This window comes from Dipodomys merriami, unplaced genomic scaffold, assembly GCF_024711535.1.
Source record: "Dipodomys merriami isolate MVZ:Mamm:240054 unplaced genomic scaffold, mDipMer1.0.p SCAF_4, whole genome shotgun sequence".
Classification (NCBI taxonomy): Eukaryota; Metazoa; Chordata; class Mammalia; order Rodentia; family Heteromyidae; genus Dipodomys; species Dipodomys merriami.
In genome coordinates, this window is record NW_027205603.1 from 41,184,008 (window position 1) to 41,208,109 (window position 24,102).

Sequence of the window (24,102 nt, forward strand, 5' to 3'; positions counted from 1 at the left end):
TAATTGGAGGAAAGAAATACCAATAATTGGATTTTACTGTTTGAAGAGTGTCAGCATAATCTGAGATAGCAAATATAATGTAGTTATGAGGGTGAGAAAATAGAATGAGCAAGCAAAGACTATTTGTTTTAAAACACAATTCCAGACAGTTATATCATATTCCAAGACGGTATTAGGTTACACACACACACACACACACACACACACACACACACACACACACACACACACACACACACACACACACACACACACACACACACACACACACACACACACACACACACACACACACACACACACACACACACACACACCATACAAGTATTGTTTGGTAAAAGGAAGTTTAATAAACATGAGGTTAAACTTCATGTTTACTTAGAGGCTGTTCCCAACATCCTAATATACTAACCATCTTGACTGGGCATGCAGTGTTTCCCAAACTCAGTAGAAGACAGGACATGTATCATGGAGGGCTTGTTAATAAGGTAGGCTGTTTGTATCCATAGTTTTGGATTCTAAGCAGAGCTCAACTGAGGAAAGCCCATGAATGTTTGTGGTGCATAGAATTTAATACTGCAAAAATACTCACAATGGGGCTGGGAAGGTGGCTCAGTGGTAGAGTGCTTGCCTTGCATGCCTGAGGCCCTGGGTTCAGTTCCTCAGCACCCCATAAGCAAAAAAAAAAAAAAAAAGCCGGAAGTGGCGCTGTGGCTCAAGTGGTAGAGCACTACTAGCCTTGAGCTGAAGAGCTGAGGGACAGCGCCCAGGCCCAGAGTTTAGGCCCCACGACCCCCCCAAAAAATACTCACAATGTTACCTAGATCATATGTACATGCACAGTATGTCTGAGTATCCATACCTTAAGACTACATGGAGTAGGCTACATTACTGTCATGTCAAAACCACTCATAATTCCTGCTCACCAAACCCTAGACCTTGTATCATGCTCTTTATCATGAATATTGCAGATGCTTCATTCATATGTCCTGTACTGTTGTTCAGCTTCCTGCTAAAGACATGCTGCCTTTCAACAAATTTTCAAATTTATCACTTTATCACATAGATTTCAAATGTCAAATTTATCACTTTATCACATAGATTAAGCACATTGACTTTTACCTTGGTTCAGGGACACCATTTGCTTTTGAGGGCAGGTTTTCCTGTATTGAAGGCAGGAAAACACTCAACAGATCATACGAGGATTTAGACACAGCTGACAGTAAGACAGGGCTGACTGAAATCTGTGCATCAGCTGACCTTTGTAATTCCCACACAGGGAAGAATGTAAATTTTCTTATTTCTGGAATCACTCTTGAATTTGTTTATTTTCTTAGTTATTTGCCAGGCTTAAGCAAACTGAGTGTAATTAATCCATGAACAAGGTGGACTTGTTGTATTTCCTCAGGATACAAATACTCATGAAAGTAGGATACAAATATTCATAAAAATCAATGTAGGAAAATTATTCTAGAAACTTTATAACATGAAAAAAATAGTAAATATAGTCACAGAAGGTGGAGGGTCCTCAGCTAATGGGATGTATCATTCGGGCTTAAAGGATGAAAAGACTAACATTTTTGTATAAATGATTGGTAACAATAGACTCAAATTTAAAGTAGGTTGTGATGTTATCATTCTCTCTAACTCCACCCATGTTTAGGGGAATATCAAGTCAAGAAAATAATTGGCTAGAATATTATCCTAATGAGTAAGTATATTATTCCATGGAGTAACTCTCTCTCTCTCTCTCTCTCTCTCTCTCTCTCTCTCTCTCTCTCTCTCTCTCTCTCTCTCTCTCTCTCTCTCTCTCTCTCTCTCTCTCTCTCTCTCTCCACACTCCATACAAGTATTCTTTGGTAAAAGTCTCCTTTTTATTTTATTTATTTATTTATTTATTTTTATTTTTTTATTGTGAACATACTGTACAGAGGGGTTACAATTACATGGGCAAGATAATGAGTACATTTCTTATCAAGCATTGCAGCCTCCTCCTTTGTTTACCCTTCACTTTTTAAATCACATCAGTCTTGTAATATGATGAGATGTTGGATTAAAGGAGACTTCAGTGTGCAGAGTTTAGCTCTACTATTGTATGATTACTGGACTCAACTCATTATGCTTAATGGCCATGATCAAGAGGGTATCATCAATTAGATGACTTGAAAGTTAAAGCCTAATTATCTGTTGATAGAAATTATTTAAGACATCCTGTCAAGTATGGTGATGCCTGACTATAAGCTCAGCTACTTGGGAGACTGAGGCAGGAAGATCTAGTTGGAAGCTAACCAAGGCAAAAGTAGAGACAAGAGCCTGTCTGAAAAACAAAGTAAATCCATAAAGGCTGGGGGCATAGCTCAAGAAGTAGAGTGATTGTGTAGCATGCACAAGTTCCTAATATCAATCCCTTCTACCAGGGCAAGGATGTAAGAAGAAGAAGACATATGCTACTTGTGGGTTCCTCTGGCTTGACATTTGAAGATGAGATGAGAGCATAAATAATAATAGTAATAATATCATTCATTCCTGAAACCACAGACTGATATGATAATATAACCTTCCAGTCTTAGAAGGTATTTGTCTCAACTAAGGTTATCTCCAACATTTCTTTGGGTCAGGAATTTTCCAGATCTAAACCTGGATCCCTTCACTGTTAATTAAATACAAGAGGAGGTAGTTTCAGAACAAGACTGTCTGGAAATTCAGCAAGTCATGGACTTCTTAGACTCTTTGCCCTTGACTTACTCTGTCGCTCTCATTTAGGAGAAGCCTGTGCACTTCTTGCCAGAAAAGTGATCAAATATATCATTCTAGAGCTGTATGCTCAGAGCAAAGAGTGGTGCTCACCACATGATATAATAGAGAGTTCTGTGGAGGGCACTTTAATTCGTAGGGATGAAGACAAGTGGGATATAAATAATGGCTTAGAGAATGACTAAGGACATATGGGAACTGATTGCCAGGAAATATGAGTCTGCTAAGAACTGCTGCTGGTCAGACTGCCCCCATGTCAACTCCCTGTTGAGGCTGTTTATCCAGAAGTTAGGCACAGGACATTTTCTCACTTAGGCAATGAGAGGCTAGAAGGTGCAACAAATGTTGATGAAAGAATAAGTTAGATGATGAGAACAGGCTTATTTACTTATTTATTTTGTATCAATCCTGGGGCTTGAACTCAGGGCTTTACTGCTATCCCTGAGCTTTTTTGCTCAAATTTGGTGCTCTAGTACTTGAGCCACAGATCCACTTCTGTTTTTTTTGGTGGTTGATCAGAGATAAGGGTCTCAGATTTTCCTGTGTGGGCTTGCTTTGAACCATTATTTTCAGGTCTCTGTCTCCTGAGTAGCTAGGATTACATGCATGAACCACCACACCCAGCTTGAAAATGGGCTATTACCCAGTCTTTGAGACACTTATTTAAATATAAAATGTTAATCAGATACTTAGCTAGGATAAACTTTTCCTTCATTCCTTTCCTAAGATGAGATTCACAGCATGCAATGAACCATTTTTCCACAAGAAAGCCAAAGGAGGAACATGAGGTCCTGGTAAAATCACTACAAAAGAAAATAATAATCATTTTTAAATATACACTTGAATGTCACTTATTAAACTCACAATATTGTAAATCATTTTTCCTGATTTTAAAAAAGTTATCCTTAAGCAGGTTTATTCTTTAATTAAACTTACTTGGAGACAAATGTACATTTTTTTTGTCAGACCTGAACTCTGGTCCTGGGCACTGTCCCTCAGCTCTTCAGCTCAAGGCTAGCATTATACCATTTGAGCCGCCATGCCACTTCCAGTTTTTCCTGCTTATGTGGCACCGAGGAATTGAACCCAGGGACTCATGCATGAAGGCAAGCACTCTACCGTTGAGCCCCCTTCCCAGCCCTACATTACCATTTTTGAAAAAAGGAGCAAAATCAACGCCATGATGGAATGACAGATTTTTTTTTATAAATGGTGCTGAGACAGTTGGACATTCATAGGCATAAAGATGATCCTCTAAGAAAGACTATACTTTGTATAAAAATTAACTCCATATACTTAGAAGTGAAACAAAAAGCACAAAACTTTCAGAAATTTCTAAAACAAATTCTTCAAGATCATGGGCAAAAAGTTAGTGAGGCCCCAGCTCAACCAATATGCCAGGTGTGTATTGATTATGGATTAGGCAGAAGGGAAGAAGAGATGGCTGCAAAAATGTGATCCTGTGTTGTAGAGTGCTGTGTGCCCTGACAGGATGAACGTTAACATTCCAGTTATGATACTCCATGACATTTTGCAATACAGTGCTACCCTTTGGGGAAACTAAGAATGTGCATGATCTCTGTGTTGTTTCTTACACCAGATGGTCAACCTATAATTATCTAAACAAACATTTCAATGAAAATTATACAATGGAGAGCTCTGAGTATTTTTAATATTCTCAATATCTTGGGTTCAATTTTCAGCATCAAAATTTTAAAGTGAAACATATGTAATGAGTTTTACATTCCTTTCAAAATAATAATTTTAAAGGTCATTCTCATAATAAGAAAATGTCTTCCTGAAAAATCACTTCTGAGGTGAAATAGGAGTTCATAAACAGTGAGTGCTTTTCTCACTCTTATGCTGGAAATATTCACTCATTCTGAAATTCACTTGAACAAATTGAATCTTCACTGTATATGAAAGCCTTGGGCTGCAATGATGTAGAGGGCCAGTGTAGTAGCCTGATTAAGAAGCATGTCAGGACTTACTAGCTCTGTAATGTAACTAATGCTGACCTCCATTGGGCAAGTTAATTCTTCAAATTTTCTGAGCTCTAAAATTGCACTAACTTACTTCACAGTGCTATCATGTACATTAAATAACATGGACAAGAAGCACCTTAGGAGATCCTCTAGGATATTAAGTGTTACTGTGAGGACTAAGCAGTAGAAGGAAAGACTTACTGTTCAGGGACTGTTTTTGAGGGCTTGATGCCTTATTGAGAGGGAAATTTGGGAAACGGCTACAGTCCCAAAACATGTCATGCTGTTGTTAAGGAATTCTAGCTTACCTTGGAAGCACAAGTGAACCTTGGAAGTTTGAAAGGAGGGATCAAATGAAATGATACGAATAGTTATGTCCACAGTTGGAGGATGTAACTATTGTTGTTGGAATACTGTCCCAGTAATCTAAATAATGTTTCTCAGAAAAGGAGATTCTCAAGCCAGGAACCTGTGGCTCAGGCCTCTAATCCTAGCTACTCAGGGTCTTGAGATCTGAGGATCACAGTAAGAAGCCAGCTCTGGCAGGAAAGTCCCTGAGAGTTTTTAAAATCTTCAGTTAACCACCAGAAAACCAGGAGTAGCACGTGGCTCAAGTGGTAGAGAGCTAGCCCTGAGCAGAAGGCGGCTCAGGGACAATGCCCAGGCCCTGAATTCACGACTCCGGGAAGCGGCGGGGGGGGGGGGGGGGGGGGGGGGGGGGGGGGGGGGGGGGGGGGCGGGGGTCGTTGAAGGGATTCTTAGACCAAGTCAATCAGAAACCCTTGAAAAAGTATACATTTTGAGGTGGCTCTATTTACACACATTTGTGAATTGCCTAAAAAATAAATAGTAGATTTTACAAACAATGTCTGAGAGAATAAAAATGAGGCCTGTTTTGTAAAAGATTTTGGGGGTAAATTTACTAAGAGTTATAAATCCAGAGGGCAAGGAAAAGTGAATAATAGGAGAGTCTTGAGGTTGCTACACTATGTTGGCTGGACAACTGATCCCATAATAGGGGAAATAGGATGAGTTTTGGACAAGAGTACAAAGCACATGTGTTTGGGTACTTGGAGAGTTGGAAGACTTCTGAGTAGATGTAGCCTCAGATCATTCTGGGTTTTAAGGAAGAAGTGAGAAGCAAGGATCACCTGATGTTAGGATTGACCAAGATGAAACTGCCTTGTTGAATGGCAACTCCCTTGTGCAATTACTTAGATAATAAAACTTTGTAGTGGGGAGGGGGAGCGACTAAAGGCTTGAAAACAATATACTAAGATACTAAAAGTTAAACAGAATAAAGAGGATGTGGATCAAGTCTGGAACAAGTATTTGAAATGGTCCAGGAAGTAGAATTGTAAGGTCCAGAAAGTAGAATTAACAGGGGAAATTATTTACTGGATAGCAAGAAAACTGAGAAGGGGGGAAAACCCAGTTAATCCTGAACTACTATCTATTTGTATTTTCTTTCATTTTGGTTGTGAAATTTTACATGATTTAAAAAAAAAAATACAGAACCTTGTCTCAAAAAAATTTGCAGTAATTATCTATGCCACCAGAGAGCCTATTGCCTTGAATTGTTATGCACACCCAAAGATTTCTGTATGGGTTCTATTCCTTCTGTACAATTAACAGAAGCTAAAGTCATACTGGCTTTAAAAATCCAAACAAAATGAAACAACCAAACAAAAGGAATAAATATGAAAAATTTTGCAGGTAGTTCTTCTAGGATAAGTCATCATGTGCTTAAAATAATGTTATCAAAAATTGTTTTTCATCTCTTTGCTTCTTTTTTGTTTTGTCTTTAGACCAGCTTTTCCTTCATGACAGCAAATTAGTCACTAAGTTTATATTTCACTCACTAACTTCAATCATGGATAACATCCCCACAATTTCTTTGTATTTTTATTTATTTATTTCATTTTTATTTTTATTTTTTGTGAACATACTGTACAGAGGGGTTACAATTACATGGGCAAGATAATGAGTACATTTCTTATCAAGCATTGCAGCCTCCTCCTTTGTTTACCCTTCACATCCCTTCCCAGCCTCACCCCATCCCCTCCACCCAATTCTCCCCCCCCACCCCCCCTCCCCACACCAAAGTTGTAAAGTTTGTAAAGTTCGTTTTGGATGTGACAACTTGTACTTCTCATTATTGCAACGGGTCCACCTGTATCCTTAAACGACTTGTTTTTCCCCATCTCCTCCACAAATTATACCGACATATCCCCACAATTTCTATAAAAATCAGTCTTGCTTGCAGATGATCTAGATGGAATCACATGATTTCATTCAGACCTGTCCTGAAACCAGGCTGTATCTCATTGGCTGCATCTGGATCACACAATCCATCTCTTATTTAAGACTGGAGCTGTCAGAGATTCAACAACAGCAAATCAAGGTTGTCATCTCAGAAGCAGGAATGGATGGATCCTGAGCAGGTACAAACAACAGATGGCTAGGGAGCAGCACAAGAGAATTCACGTGCCAGTCTTAATTACTTGCTTTATCCTGCTTTGTCATGCCAGTCAGATATGCAAAATTGACTATAAATTTCCTGCTGCTTTAAAGCTTGTAGAGGGAAGTAGTTATTATCTTTAAGCAATAGCTGGCTAAAAAGTAGCTTGTATATTGAGTGGAAGAGAAAGGCAAAACAACTGTATATCACTTTTCTTATAGACAAAGAAAGGATAGTGCTGAAGATAAGAGTTTGAGGATGAGGCAGTGTAAACGGTTGTTTTTTTTTTCCCTTATAACCTGTAGGCAAGAATCAATGAACGCTTACTTCTCTGTTAAGAATGAAAACACTTGTTTTCTAGATAGTCATTAGGCAAAACGCTCCTCACAATACAAATATATACTTGCTACTGCCTTGTACATGATATAAATATATACCTGTTACTGCCTTGCATTTTTCTTTTCCTGCCCATTTTGTTTGGCTTTGTCCTTTAGAGATGCATTACACAACTGTAGGGTTCCAATGTAATATTAACGTTGGAAGAGATCATGTTTTGGGGGAAAAAGGAGCTCAGAGTTCCAATGCATATTTGGCAGATTGATAATCCAAACAGGAGTTTCCTATTTTATAACAGACATTTTCCAAGAGTTACAAAACAGAATATCATACTTAACTGGCACTGCTACTATCCACATTATGGGGGGGGGAAACTCTAAAATATAGAGTGAAGGTCTTTGGCACCTTTGAATTCAGAGCTGGACAATGCATGAAGAAAATAATTCTAAATTTATTTCCTGATTATTCTTTCGGGATAAAGAGAAAGCTCTGAGGTAGAAGAAGGAGATGATAATTAATACTGCATAAGGTAAAAAGAATAATTATAGCTTTGAACATCAACGTCAAACTGAGATCTAAGATAAAATGTGTCTTGTACCATTCTGAATAAAGAGATGATCAGAAACTATTACATAATGTTTTCACAGCTGATGTTATGAATTATGAAAGATACTCAAGAGGCATAGCCTTGCCTTCTGCAAGCTTCTAGAATACATTTCAAGCATTTTGGGGGATGATTTTATCCATTCTCAATTTATTCTTCAACCAGACAGGACAACATAATTAAATTTATTTTACCCAGGACCATTTCATCAAGTAGATGATGTAAACTAAATAGTTCATGCCCCAGCTCAATTCAACAGACCTGAATTACACACAATACCTAGTGTACTTTTAGAGAATATTTGTGTAGATTACCATTTTATATTGAGATAAATTAGCTAGGAGAGATTAAGAAAAATCATTTGATAATAAAAACTTTAAGACATGAACATCAGAAGCATCATGGACCTAGATTTCCTGGAGAAAATACAACATCACCATCTCAACAAGAGCTAGGTACACACTTGGGATCTGTCATGTTGAAATATCTAAGAGGATCAAAATCCAGACCAGTAGTGTGTGTGTGTGTGTATGTGTGTGTGTGTGTGTGTGTGTGAGAGAGAGAGAGAGAGAGAGATAGAGAGACAGAGACAGAGACAGAGACAGAGACAGAGAGACAGAGAGACAGAGACAGAGAACTTTGAATAGAATTTTTGCCAGTGATTATGTGAATTAGCAATTTTTGAAATGTTATGGTTGATAATAATTGTCATTATGTTAAACATAGAAAGTGGAGCATGGAATGCCAGAGAAGAAGGAGGAAATGTTAACTAGGAGGTGCATTTTCCACGCAAAATTCATGATACATTCTATAATTGGCAAAAGAAATGTTTCTGATCCTGGCAGGCTAAGTGTGGTAGGGAATGTATTAATCATTTTACTTCTTTTTTGTTTCTCTGATGCTTGAAATCTGGCCATTGCTGCCCCTGGAGTGCCTGCCCTTCCCAGAGCTAGCACACTCACTCACAAATGTGCTTTCCATGTGTAATCCAACCAATCCACACTGAGCTAACAACTGTGTGGGGATCTCATATCCCAGACAACTCTCTTCCTACACTAATTACCCCCGGCCAATGTCCATAAAGCAAAGGACAGCCTTGTGCCCCAGAGCTTTCTACTATTACTCCAACTATCCAATGTTAAGCTGCCCATTGGAAGCATTCCTCATTCTTCCCGCAGAATCCCAGAAGAAAGATTCTTGTCCCAGTTTCCTTCCTTTCTCTCTGTCTGCTGACTGACTCCAGGATGTCTACATGTGGCTCTCCATGGTCTGGGCTGTATCTTTCCCTTTGATCTGTAAGGAATTCTATTCTCAGTGACACCAGTTTCCTGGCCTTTTGACCTCAAAATACGTGAATAATAATAAAATCAACTTTAACACAGGGATGCGGCTAGGGAATAGAGAGAACAGTGTATTTCTTTTTAGAATATCTGAGAATATAACATAACACTATTGAATGGGCAGCTGCTTGAAGACACCTTATTACCTGAGTAGGGGCACCAAGGCTCACCAAATGGCTACCTGTGGTTCAGTGTCCTTAATTGATTGTGCCAGTGAGATTCTTTAAAAGGTACTTATTGTTTTGAACATAGGATTCAATATCCTTTTTCCAAAAGGGCAAAGACTTTTCTTTTTAGATCCTGTAGTAGGGTGTTTGTAGCTACAAAATAAGAGGAAGTTGCAGCCCCTAAATCAAACTCATTATCAGAATCACTCAGAGAATCTGAAAGGAAAAATTGTGCTTTGCTTCAGCCCTAATTAATTACTTCTGGTGACCTTCTGAGTTTGGAAATCCCAAGAGAATATAATTTAAGCCAGACTTTTTAAAGCGTTAGTGTACTTAAGAACCTTTAGCATGCTTGTTTCACATTAGTGGGTCTAAATAGGACCAGAGTTTCTGCCTTTCTAGCAAGCTCCCTGGTATTGCAAGCACGTTTTTCTAGCAAGCTCAGCATGCAATTCACAAAAGCCTTGTTTAAAAATAAAGGTTCTTGGGAAATTGCCTGGAGAATGTGATTCAGCAGGGTGGGCTAGACTGGGAATCATTCCAGGTTATTTTATCATTAGGCAAGTTTGAGCCAACCTACAGAAAAATATCTGGGCATCGTATACTAATGGCACCAGCAATATGAGGAACAACTAGTTTATTTACCTGATAACTATTAGCATTTACTCTGTACAGCCCTGTTTCATGGCCACAGGGTCATAAGGATAAATAACAACAGAAATTCTTGCTTTCATAATCATGACAGAAAATGAAATAGCAAAAGCTAATATGGATAAAATACGTCTACAGAGGGTTCATGCCTTGCAAATATAAAGGAGGGGGAGGGAATAGCATTCTTGAGAATCAGTAACAGGTACCTCATCTGCATTACAAGCATAACTGTAATCAGCAAGAGGAACAGTGCTCCTGGGCTGGAAAGGCTGGAGTACTTCACTGTTCCTTCTTAAATATCAGATGTGTGATAAATCTCTGATTGTTATCTTTTTTGCAGATCAAACAACTGAGGTTTGTAAGCTTCAATATCTCTTGAAAATCTTATTTTTAATTATGGTAAAGTACATAAGCATTTTCAGTAATGTCAACTATTGTAACACCAATCTTCAGAAGTATCACCTTGTGAACCTTACTGCATTCTCACTGAGTAACAGCTCCATATTCTGCTCTCCTCCTGCCCTCTTCTCTATGGGCTTGGCTAAGTATATCATATTAGTGGCATGATACAATACTGATTTTTGTGGGTTTTTTTTTTTTGCTGGTCCTGGGGCTTGAACTCTGTCTGGGCATTGTCCCTGAGCCACTTTGTTCTCAAGGCTAGTCTCTGCCACTGGAGCCACCGTGCCACTTTTTATTTTTTTGATTAGTTTATTGGAGATAAGAGTCTCACAGGGACTTTTCTACCCGGGCTGGCTGCAAACCATGATCTTCAAATCTCAGCCTCCAGAGTAGCTAGAATTACAGGTGTGAGCCATTGGTGCCTGACTAATACTGATCTTTTTGTGATTGACAAAATTTAATTTAGCACAATGCCTTAGGTTCATTGAGGTTGTGGCACATGTCATAATTTCCTTCCTCCTACCACTGGGTGAGTCAGACATTTTTCACTGTGATAACTACCTGAGAAAACAGAAGGAAGGATTTATTCTGGGTCATAGACTCACAGGTTTGAGCCCATGGTTACTTGACTCTCTAGTTTCTGGACCTGTGGTGAGGAATACATGGTGTAGTGAAGTTGGCCACCTCATAGTGGCCAGGAAACAGACAGAAGGGCAGACAGAAATGGGCCAAAGCAAGATATGCCTTCAGTGACCTACTTCCTCCAAATGGGCCCTCATCTTCCATGGTTCTACCACCTCCCATTAGTCTATTTAAATTGATGAAGGTAGAGCCTGCATGGTCCAATTAGTTACCTATCAAAAGCACCACATCTAAACATTGCTTGTACCAATTCATACATGATCCCTTCATAGGGACATTTCTTTATGTCTAAACCACAGTACCATTTTGTACATCCATTGATCCATTGATAGACACATGGATTGTTTACATCTGTTGACAAATCTGAATAATGATGTTATGAATATGGCATAGTAACTGGTCTTCTTGCCTGTTATTAAATGCTCTAAAACTCACCAACATTATTCTTGCTATCCTTCTTCCAGGAAGATATTTGTCTAAATTTGATTCAGTATGTAATTTGGCTTAAGAAGTAGCTTCTAGGAGAAGGTATCCTTGCCAAACTCATCTAACCCTGCATTTCCTTGGGCCTGAGTCTCTGTGCCTATACCTTGCTATATTACTTGTTAGACCATGTGTTAGTGCCTTGGACTATATTGTTCTTTGTTTATATTCTGTCTCCTCCTGTGTTCAAATCTTTCCTTAAGAAAACAAACTACTGAGAACTGTGGTTTGAGGCCAGTCTAGGTGAAAACAAGCTAGGTAGAGTTACTCACATCTTTAATCCCAGCCACTTGAAAATTAGAGGTAGGAAGAGTGAGATCTAGGGTTGGCCTTAGCAAAAACCACAAGGCCAAACTGAAAACAGAAGAATGGAGTTAGAGTGATTGCTTAGCAAATAAAAGACCCTGAGTTCAATTCCCAATACAGAAGAAGGAGGAAGAAGCAGAGGAGAAGGAGGAGGAAGGGGGAAGGAAAAGGAGTGATGGGGGAAGGAGGAGGGCAAAGAGGAAGAAAAGAGGAGGGGGTGGAAGAGGGAGGATGGGTGGAGGGAGGAGGAAGACAAGAAGGAGGAGGAGGAGGGAGAGGAAGAGGAGAAAGAAGATTAGCCTGCTTGGGTAATTTTCAATGCCTAGGACATACTTGTCAATTAGGAGATGTATATATTTATTAATGAATCAATGAACAAATGAATAGAGTGATGAACTCGATGTTGAATCCAGGCTCTCTCCTGTCAGGGATGCTACCTTATGCTATAGGTTGCATAAAGCATTTGAGTGGCATTTGGGGCATGTAGAGAAAAAATTGTGGTTGTAATAAATGGTGAATGAACAAGATCTGTAAATAAGACATCATAACTGAACCAATATCCTTACAGTGGCTTGAGTGGTAGCCCCTAAAATGCATGCCCTTGTACTAGCTCCTAGAATCTGTAGTCTTGGAATATGATTTCTGAAAATGTGTTTGACTTGATCTTAGGGGGAAATCATCACAGATTATCCTTGTGGCATTAGTTTAGAAAATCCTATTTGTAAGTGTAAGTCTTTAAACAAATATCCTTCTAATACTAGCTAGTTGCTAACTTCATGATTCTCAGAAATTTCTAATCTTTTAACTATTTCCATTGTAGAATGCTACCCAACACTAGAAAACATTCTCTCTTTTTCCACTTAATGTTCAATCAAATTGGTAGCAGCAGGTTTTACCAATCTCCTGTGTCTGGATATGCATGCTATTCCAGGTCTGAAGGTCCATCCATCTGGTAGGATTTAGCAGATGGAGAAGTCACTGATGATGGATATGAGTAAGAGATCTTGGGAGTTGGCCAGGGATTTGTCTAGGCCTTGAAAGATGAGTATGCTTCTTCTAGATGGAGTTATTATGGAAGCCAGACAGAGTTTATAAGATGTTCAGGAAATTTAAAAGCAAAGCCCTGATAGAGTGAGGCTACATCAACTATTATTATCCTGTTCTCTTTCATAAGAAGTTCTACATTAATCTTTGCTACTAATGGGTACATTGACATTAAAACATGTGAATAGGTTAAAGCAGAGGAAGAATAGGCAGTAGAAGGATACTGGAAATTAACCAAGAGCCTTGGGGGGGGGGGCTTATGGAGCATATACTGCTTCATAAAAACCTTTCCAACCTTTGCTAAGTGCTTCAGTGATAAAAAGCTGAAAGCTGTAAGCTGTAGTTTAGTTTAGAAAGTGATTTCTGTTCTAGAGTCCAGTTGAAGAGCTTATAAAAGCTCTTTGGAAATTAATACCATCATAATATATTTGGCTTTAAAGATTTTTTATTCCAAATGGCTAAAATTTGGAATATATTCAATTCATAGTTAGGAAGCTAAAATGGTTTTCATATACTGTACTCAAAGGGATGCATTTCACAGTGAACATTTGCGTTATATGACTATCTTCATTTATTAAAAATCATTGATAATAAATAATTCTTTCCCGAAAGTTGGGTAGCATGTTTTTAGATATAAGCATCTCTGTTGTGAATAGCATTACTAGCATTTGCACACATCTGATAGGTGAGTTAGAAATCTCAGATGACAGTGATGAAGATGACTAAGAAGGTGGCATGATGCTGGAGAAAGAACCCAGGCGGGTTCTTTTTTTATGTTTTTTTTTTTTAATTGTAAAGATGCTATACAGAGGGTTACAGTTACATGAGTGAGGTAATGAGTACACTTCCTATTGAGCATTGTTACCCCCTCCATTGTTTTCCCCCTACCATCCCTTCCCTCCCTACCTTCCCCGAGGTTTTTTTTTTTTAATTTTAATTAAGTGATTACATAATTTCCCAAATTTCACAGTATTATGGAATAATGATGCTCATTTAAAGTCACAAGTTCATTCTAACTTTCCTGGAGCAAATTGTCTATCACAGTCTATAACATATAACAGTGTTCACATGTTATACACCATACATGTGATCAGCAGCATGGCGATATTTAGTAGTGGTTCGACCAGATGAGTGGGAGTTCTTTGTTTCTTAAGTCCTGTTGGTTTTGTCATATCACCTAACATTTTGGATTAGCATCCACTTATCAGGGAGACCATGTACTGTTTGTCTCTTCGCTCTTGGCTTACCTCGCTCAACATGATTCCTTCTAGCTCCATCCATTTCCCTGCAAATGCCATTGTTTTGTCATTTCTAATGGCTGCATAATACTCCATTGTGTATAGATACCACAATTTTTGGATCCATTCATCTGTGGTGGGGCATCTGGGTTGTTTCCATATCCTAGCTATTGTGAACAGTGCTGCAATAAACATGGAGGTGCATGTGTCCTTATATATTGTTTCCTGTTGTTCAGGGTAGATGCCTAGAAGTGGTATGACTGGGTCGTAAGGGAGGTTAATCTTTAGCTTTCTAAGGACCCTCCAGACTACTTTCCAAAGTGGTTGTATAAGTGTACATTCCCACCAGCAGTGTAATAGGGTTCCAGGCAGGTTCTTTTGAGGCTCAGCTTTTGTACTGAGTTTTGACACCATGTGGGAAAGAACCCCTGTATGTTTTGAGCATCAGCTTCATCATATATTGGAGCAAATCAAATCAGTAAAAATATATTAAAAATGAATGATGGGAATGTTGAAGAGTTCCAAGAGGAAAAAGAAGATGAGGGGATGTTTCTTATAGAAAGTGGAATTGGAAATAGATTTTAGGGCACCGTATTAATTGGGTTAGAGTTGGGTGCTAGGGGAATACTCCTATCCACTGAAAGTACATAAGAAGGAAATTTATGCTATACGGAAGCTTTATAGAAAAAGCATGTGACTGAGTTTGCTAGGCAAGAAGGAGAAATGCAGAGATCAGGACTGAACAGGCAGTTTGGGAGCATAGTGTATTTACCCAGTATCCATTAAGCTTTTACATCTTTGCCCTAAGCATGGGCTACAGCAATGAGCAGGATAGATAGAGTTTCCTCAGAGAGTGCATACCTACTATGCTGAATGCTAGTTAACAGTGACTGTGCCAGCCACACAATAAGAATATGTAAGTGGGTAGTTTTGAAGACATTTGGTTTTTAGTTAAAATCTGAAAGTTGTACACACATCAGCCAGGCAATATTTGGAAAGCTGTTTCCAACACTGTTATCTGCCTTATCTAATCCTTTATGTCCAAATCTCGTGTGTGTGTGTGTGTGTGTGTGTGTGTGTGTGTGTGTGTGTGTGTGTGTGTGTGTGTGTGTGTGTGTGTTCTGGCACCAAGGCTTAAACTCACTTCCATCATGAATTCCTTAAACTTTTCCAAATCTAACTCCCTTTAGTTGCCTGACTGGGTATGAGTAAGGCTACAGGGAAAACCAATTGCCCAAACCAAAACATTTGTGATTATGAACACATTGAGAACCTCAGTCACTAAAGTGAAAGTCTTTTAAATGTTAATTACAAAATAGTATATAAATTCTAGTGACAGTAATTTTAATTTTCTTTGAGGCAGAGTCTTTCTATGTAGCGTAGGCTGGCCTCAAACTTGATATCTTTTCCCCTTAGTTTCTCAAATACTGGAACTATAGGTATGCAATATAACCCCTGACTTAGTGACAGACGACTTTACATATTACAGAGCAAATGTAGCTCCTTCGATGAAAAATGATATTGGAAATGGATATATTTTATCTATCCTGTTTGCTTTGATGGCAATCTAAAGATGCTGTCATACTTAAAAATGGAGGCCTTGTTCTGAATGAGATGAACACGTGTGCATTCTCATATAAATCAGTAGCTCCAAAGACTTGTATCCTTGAAGCATTCTCAGTGTTTAGGGTATCATCCAGACTACAGAATCCTCACTGGATTTGAGAACAGAGAGAAAGGAGGCACAGGAAATGTTTAGATTACATTTGGCCTTTTAAATCCAATAAAAGAGAAATGTGTTCTATAAAATGTAAAGATGCAGACAGTAACCAAATGTTACCCTCTAGAGGACAGTGGCATCATGACATTAATAATATACCTGGGAGGCCAGGTTTTCCTTTTGCACAGTGATTTTTCTCTTGCTTTTCATAGTATAAGGTGATCTCACAGTTCCATTCACTGGTGATTGCTTTCCCTCTTAAATTGATACCTACCCTAATGATCTACTCAGCTAGCATATTAATCAATCATTACTTTAACTAAAATAAAGGTGAAATGTGATTATAAAGCCCCAGTATTTGATATCAAAATAAAGTTAATTTTTTCATTTGGTGGTATATATGAACATTTAAATTTTCAATTTGAATAGCAATTGGGTGAAATTTACCTATTTATAAGCTATGCATAAAACTATGCATAGTACTTTTTGGGGGGGGGCCAGTCCTGGGGCTTGAACTATCTCTGAACTTTCATGCTCAAGGCTAGCACTCTACCATTTGAGGCCTAGTTCCCCTTCGTGTACTTTTTGTGGTTTATTGGAGATAAGAGTCTCACAGACTTTTCTTCCCAGGGATGCTTTGGACTGTGATCCTTAGACCTCAGCCACCTGAGTAGCTAGGATTGTGAGCCACTGGAGCCTGGCTAGTCCATTATTTTTTAAAGTAGTGGCTAAAAGAGAATGAGCACTTGGACAAACCACAAAAAGCTGTCATTTGAAGAGATACTCTTCTTGTTGGTTGGTAACCATCTCCTCTCCCCTGCCCATAAGATAAGCTATCAACTTCAAACTAACTTAGTAAAATGAAATGAAGATCTGGGTCATGAAGGAGTGGTTCTCAACAAATGAGATAGATACCTGTCACCAAAACTTTCCATTTTAGTCAGGCACCAGTGGTTCATGTCTAGCTAACCTGGAAAGCAGATATTGAAAAGGCTGAGGTTCAGGGCTAGTTTTGGCAAAAAAAAAAAAAAAAAAGCTTGAAATAACCCAACTCAACCAATAACTGGGTGTATGGGTACATGCCTGGCGTTCCAGCCACACAGAGACTGAGATTGGGAGAATCACAGTTGCAGGCTATCCCAAGCTAAAACAGTTCATGAGACCCTGTCTCAACTTAAAAACAAAAACAAAAACAAAAACCAGGATGTATTGGTGCACTACTGTTAGGGTGGGAAACATAAATTGGCCAATCATGGTCTAGGGCAGCCTGGGTAAAAAGCCAAAACCTATTTTAAAAATAAGTAGTGAAAAAGGACTGGTAGGTGTCGCAAGTGGTAGAAGGCCTGACTAGCAAACTTAAATTCCTGAATTCAAACTCTGTTCTGACACAAAATTAAAAATAAAAGCAAATAACCTTTTTAATTTTACTTAAAACTTACATAGTACCCATATCGTTTGGTTTTTCATTGCTGTAACAAAACATGTAAGAGAAACTTGCCAAGTCCTCCATTTTGCAGGCTGAAGATTCAAGACCAAGAAGCCTGCATTGGTTTGGCATCTGGTGAGGACCCCTTGTGTTATTTCCTGGTGAATGGCATCACAGTGAGCGAGGAAGGATCTGGCTCATTATGCCTCCCCCTGTGGGAAATAACCAATATTAGTTTTAACTAACCATAATCTTTTCAAAGAGAAGCACCTCAATGGCTTAACCACTTCTCCAATGCCAAACCTCTTCCAAACTGGAATAGCAGCCAAGATTGTGATTCATATTATACAGCCATGGAAATGTTTAGATGTACACACACACACACACACACACACACACACACACACACACACACACACACACACACACACATTTTGTTTATGTTTCTCATATATAAAATCTTGCTTATATGTATCCTTCCCCTTGGTCTTAATCATTCTAGCTTAATCTTTCTGGATATAATTAAAACCCATTTCTTCTACCTGAGTAATTATTTAAAAAGAGCATGCCTGACAATATTTCAATATTTCTACCCTAGAGTCACATCTTTCAGTTGTTATTAGTTTTCTAGTAATGCGAATAAAACTCCAATGGGAAGCAGCAATTGTGGAATATTACTGTGAAAACCTAGGTTTTCTTTTTTATTTAAATTTTAATTTTATTGTCAAGGTGATGTACATAGCAGGTACAGTTATATAAGTAAGGTATTGATTACATTTCTTGTCGAACTTATCCCTTCCTCACTTTTTCTCCCACTTTTCCTCCATCCCAAATCCCGACCCCAAGTTGTACAGATCATTTCCAACATACTGTCTTGTGAGTATCACTCTTGCATTGGTTCCCCCTTTGTCCTTTGTCTTGCCATTTTTTTGTTCTCCTTCCCTTCCCTAATTCAGATAAATGTATATACAATACCCAGGGTACCAAATCAAATTCAGTGACAACAGGGCTAAATTACAGGGGGGAAACACAAAAGAAAAAAGAAATCATTAGTACATTGAAAACAACAACAACAAAGGAAAACCTCTTGTGTCCATGTCTTGGAATTCATTTTGCTCAGCATTATCTTATATGGTCATATGTACATAGCTATTGAGCTATTCTGCTCCTCTGCTAAGATTATCCTAGACATATATTTATTACAATTAAGTGAAACCATGGGACCTATATTTTTTTGGGTCTGCTTACTGTACTTAATCTGATTTTTTCCCAAGTAAGTCCTTCCATTTCCTTAAAATGGAAGCATATAGAATTCACACACACACACACACACACACACACACACACACACACACACACGTGTGTGCACGCACGTCACATTTTCTTAATCCATTCATCTACTGAAGGGCATCTGGGTTGGTTCCATATCTTAGCTATGGTAAATAATGCTGTGATAAAGATAGTTGTCCTGGTATCGTTAGAATGGCATTTGTGGTTATTTGGGTAAATGCTCAGATGTGGGATTGCTGAGTCATAGGGGAGCTCTATGTGGAATCTTTTGAGGAAACTCCATACTGCTTTCCAGAGTGGTTGAACAAGTTTACACTTCCACCCAACAGTGTAGTAGTGTTCCCTTTTGGCCACATCCCCTCCAGCGTGTTATTAGATTTCTTGATTATAGCCAATCTAAGTGGGAAGAAAGACAGCCTCTTGAGTAAATGGTTAAACACCTATAGAAAACTAAAGGTAGATCCTTATATACCACCCTGCACCAGAATCAACTCCAAATGGATCAAAGACCTTGAGGTAAAAGCAAACACCCTGAAAATAATACAGGAAGGAATAGGAGAAACTCTAGGGCTCCTTGGCAGAAACTGAAATTTTCTTCATAAAGACCCAGAAACACAATGACTCAAATAGAATTGCATGAAACTGCAGAGTGTCTGCATGGCAAAGGACATAGCTAGCAAGATCAATAGAAAACCCACAGATTGAGAGATCTTCACTAACCATATAACAGACCAGGGTCTCATATCTAAAATATGTTTAAAATCCAAAAAACAAATCCTAAAAGAAACAACCGCCCCATTAATAAATGAGCTAAAGATTTCTCTGAAGAGGAAATAAGAATGGTGAATAGACACATGAAGAAATGCTCAGCATCTCTGGCCATAAAGGAAATGCAAATCAAAACAACATTGAGATACCACTTCTCTCCCTCCCCCCAGTTACAATGGTTATAATCAAGAAAACTTGGGTTTCTTTGAAGCATTTTTCATCTCAGTTTTTATAGTGTTGGTTAGGAACAACTTGTGAGCATCATAATGAAAATCAATTCTAATTTCTATGAACTCTCAGTAAGATTAATTTTAGTGGCCCATTGAAGCAAAAATTTTTATCACACAAAATTCAAATGTAGTTGATTCTGATCAACCATTTTTATATCAGACAAAATTTTTCGCATAAAACAGTTTCCTTTTCTTTCTATACCTTTCATGGATATTGATTTTGAAGTCTTCAGTGCATGCCTTTTAAGTTCATGTGATTTTGGAAGACAATTGTTTTCTAAACTCTAGATTTATCCAAGAGTTATTTTCTCCATGAAACATTAGTTATTAAATATTTCCCAATAAAATCTGTCAGGGATACATCAGGAGTATGAAAAAGGTCATTTAAATCCAATACATCACCATCTGCATTTAACCTGTTTTCTGAGAAGATGAGCTCAGCTATCATAAAACATCCTTCCTCCCTTGGACTTGAAATTACAGACAAAATAATATGGGTAAAAGCTAAGGTTTTCATTCATAAGATTTGAATCTCTGTTCTTTCATTTGATCACCCATCTTAAGCTAACTTCCCTCATCTGGGAGGTGGAAGATATTGGACAATTAATATGTTCATTGTGTGTTTCATTGACTATTCCATTACTCAAGATGGACTTATGGAATAAGCTTATAAGGTGTGTAAAACACTTTGTACAGCAACACAGGGAACAATCATCAGATGGAAGTTCTTTTACAATCTAATTTCTAGTTAATTGTATAAAATAATGGGTTTCATTATGTCATTTTCACACATGCATACTATGTACTTGGGGCATATTACTCCATCATCCTTTCTTGTTCCCTTCCCTCCTAGCATTGGTTCTCTTTCCTCAAATACTCCTTCTTCCAGTTTCATGTCTTTTAAAGGGGGGAAAACATGTCCTATTTGTCTTTCTGAGATTGGCTAATTTTGCTTAACATGATGATTTCTCATTCCACTCATTTTCTTTCAAAGAACACACTTTCATTTTTCTTTATGACTAAATACTCCATAATGGGTATACATTTTCTTTATCCATTCATTGATTGATAGTCACCTAGGCTGATGCTCCAATTTGGCTATTGTGAATTATGCTGCAATATGGTGACTCTACTGTAAGTTGACTTTTGGTATATACCCAGGAATGATCTAGCAGGATCATATGGGAGTTCTACTTTTGTTTTCTTTCAAGGAGTTTCAATATTTATTTCCATAGTGATTGTACTAGTTTACACTCCCACCAGAGGTGTGTAGGGGTTTCTTTTCCCCTGAAGCCTTATTAAGGTTTGCAGTTGCAGCCTTCAAGGTTTCATCTACAAAAAATAGAGCCATGTGGTAAGAATTTTAGTAATGAGAGTAGGGTAGAAAAGGTGACTTTCTATTTTTTAATTTTTAAACTTTTTTATTATTTTAAATAGTTGTGCAAAGGATTTGCCATTTAACAAAACAATTATGAATACAATATATATTGATCAATGTCAAAGGTGACTTTCTTAAATGAATATTTAAGAAAGACTTTCTTAAATGAATATTATAAATTATATATTATTATGTATTATATTTAATTGTAATTGGGCTAGTAAACATTCTGTCACTATTACTAAATGCTATGGTAATGAAGAAAAATTATATTTTGGCTCACTGCTAAGAAATTTCTATTCAAGTTTACACTCCCACCAACAATGCAGTAGGGTTCCCTTTTGACCACATTCCCTCCAGCATCTGTTGTTATTAGATTTCTTGATTATAGCCATTCTAACTGGGGTGAAGTGGAATCTCAATGTTGTTTTGATTTGCATTTCTTTTATAGCTAGAGAAGTTGAGCATTTTGTCATGTGTCTATGAAAAGCAGTATGGAGGTTCCTCAAAAGATTCCACATAGAGCTCCCCTATGACCCAGCAATCTTACTTTTGGGCATTTACCCAAATGATCACAAACAGGACTATACTAAAGCTACCAGCACGACAATGTTATTTGCAGCATTATTTATCATAGCTAAGATATGGAACCAACCCAGATGCCCCTCAGTAGATGAATGAATCAAGAAAATGTGGTATATATATATATATATGTATATATATATATATGTATGTATATATTCATATATATACTCATATATATTCATGTGGTGTGTGTGTGTATATATATATATATATATATATATGTATATATAATGGAATTCTATGCCTCCATCAGAAAGAATGATATAGCCCCATTTGTTAGGAAATGGAAAGACTTGGAAAAAATTACATTAAGTGAAGTAAGCCAGGCCCAAAGAAACATAGGTCCCATGGTTTCCCTTATTTTCAATAACTAGTGTAAGTCTAGGACAAGCAGAAGAGGTCAAAAGCTATGTATATATGACCATATAAGATGATGCTAATGAAATGAACCCCAAGCTAGGGACACAGCTTGCTTTTTTTTTGCTATTGTTTTTAATGTATCTAAAATGTACTATGTGATTTTTTTTATTTCTCTTGTATCTTCTTCCCCCATATTATAACCCCTGTTTTCACTGTATTTGATGTCGGTGCCCTGCATCTTGTATATACATCTTTCTAATGTGGGGGGGGGGGAAGGGAAATAACAAAATGCTGAAATAAGGATACAGGTTAACCCATTGTAACTATGAGGTGTACAAGATACTATGTAGAAAACGAACTTTACAACTTGGGTGGGGGAGGGAGGAGTAAGGGAGGTGGGAAGGAAGGGATGGTAGGGGAAAAACAAAGGAGAAGGTAACAATGCTCAATGGGAAATGTGCTCATTATCTTACTCATGTAACTATAACCCCTCTGTACATTATTTTTACAATAAAAACCTTAAAAAATTCTATTCATTCTATGTGGGCCCACTACTTCCTGGCCTTGGTAGAGGTATCAGTAGGTAAGAAGTACATGTCAGAGAAAACTGCTCATGGCCAGAAAGCAAAAGAGAAGAAAAAGAAGAGGGAAAAGGCCCATAGTCTTCTCTGGGGGGGGTAAGCTGGCTGTGAGACCCAGGGGTCTCCAGATGGGCTCCATCTCCTAAAGGTTCTACCATCTCCCAAGAACACTGCGCTGAAGACCAAGCTGCTAAGTACAGGGAACTTTGGAGGATATTCAACATCCTAACTATAGCTATAGCAATAATTATGTTATATGTGATATATTGTCAGCATCATATGATAACATTTTGGTCAGTAAGGGACAATTCATATTCATATATATAATTATACATCATATATATGATTATATTTATGTATTTATTGTATATATGATTATGTTTCTCAGTGACATCATACCCATTGCAGTTTGTGTTAAGACATAGCAATGTTCACAGTGAAAAAAGAACACTTTGTGATGCATTTTTCAGAATATATCTCCATTAAGCAATATATGACAAATTATATTAATGAAGGTATATTTTATTATATACATATGGGTATATGGTTCTAAGGAGACTGTCACAGTGTAAAAACCATGAACATTTATGATGAACAGAATTCAAAACTGTAAAATTCAAACTTACCTCTACTTTAAGTACAGTAGATCTGAGCATCCATAATTTAACACTGTATGCAACAGGCTGCATTATTGTCACAAAATGACTGCTGAACATATTGCTCACCAAATCCTAGATCTTATTGCAAGCTTTTTATGTGAAATACTTTGGATACATGATTCATTTTACCCATAACAGCACTCAACTTTGGCTAAGACATACTGCCTTTCAGCAGATCAGATCTAAACCTTCACTTTATTACTTAAAGTAAGCACATTACATTTACCTTGCTTTTGGTGGTATCATTTGCTTGTGGAGAGACCAATTTTCACAAAATGTAAGGGAAACATTCAGCAGATCACACAGTGATTTGCACACAGGACTGACTAAGAGCCTCTGAACATCACCTGAGCCATGGAATACACACCTAGGACTTACAAATTTTACTTATGAGTTTTCTTTCAACATTTAAAAGAAATTTTTTACCATGCTTGATCAAAACCTCATTAAAACATTGCAAATAAGAAAGGTGCTCTGTGTGTGATTATGTATTTTGTTTATCATTAGTATATTAATATATATTAGTAGAACATATTAGTATAATATTTATAATTAGTATTGCATTCATTTCTAAAGTGTTTCTCATAAGTCAAACAGCATCCATATTTGTTTAGGCTTCCAATTCATAACACATATGTTACAACATTTAAAAGGTCCTAGACAATATACTAAAATAAAGTAGGAGCCATGGG

The 24,102-nt window shown here is 37.6% G+C and overlaps 1 protein-coding gene across 1 annotated transcript in view; it reads left to right on the forward strand.

Annotated features, from left to right (window-relative positions):
- Nucleotides 1–7,143: 7,143 nt before the first annotated feature.
- Nucleotides 7,144–24,102, forward strand: part of CUNH8orf34 (chromosome unknown C8orf34 homolog) — a 413,720-nt gene continuing 396,761 nt past the window's right edge. The window contains exon 1 of the mRNA XM_069990879.1: nt 7,144–7,183. The gene's annotated coding sequence lies outside the window, so the exon portion shown is untranslated. The remainder of the gene's footprint in view (nt 7,184–24,102) is intronic.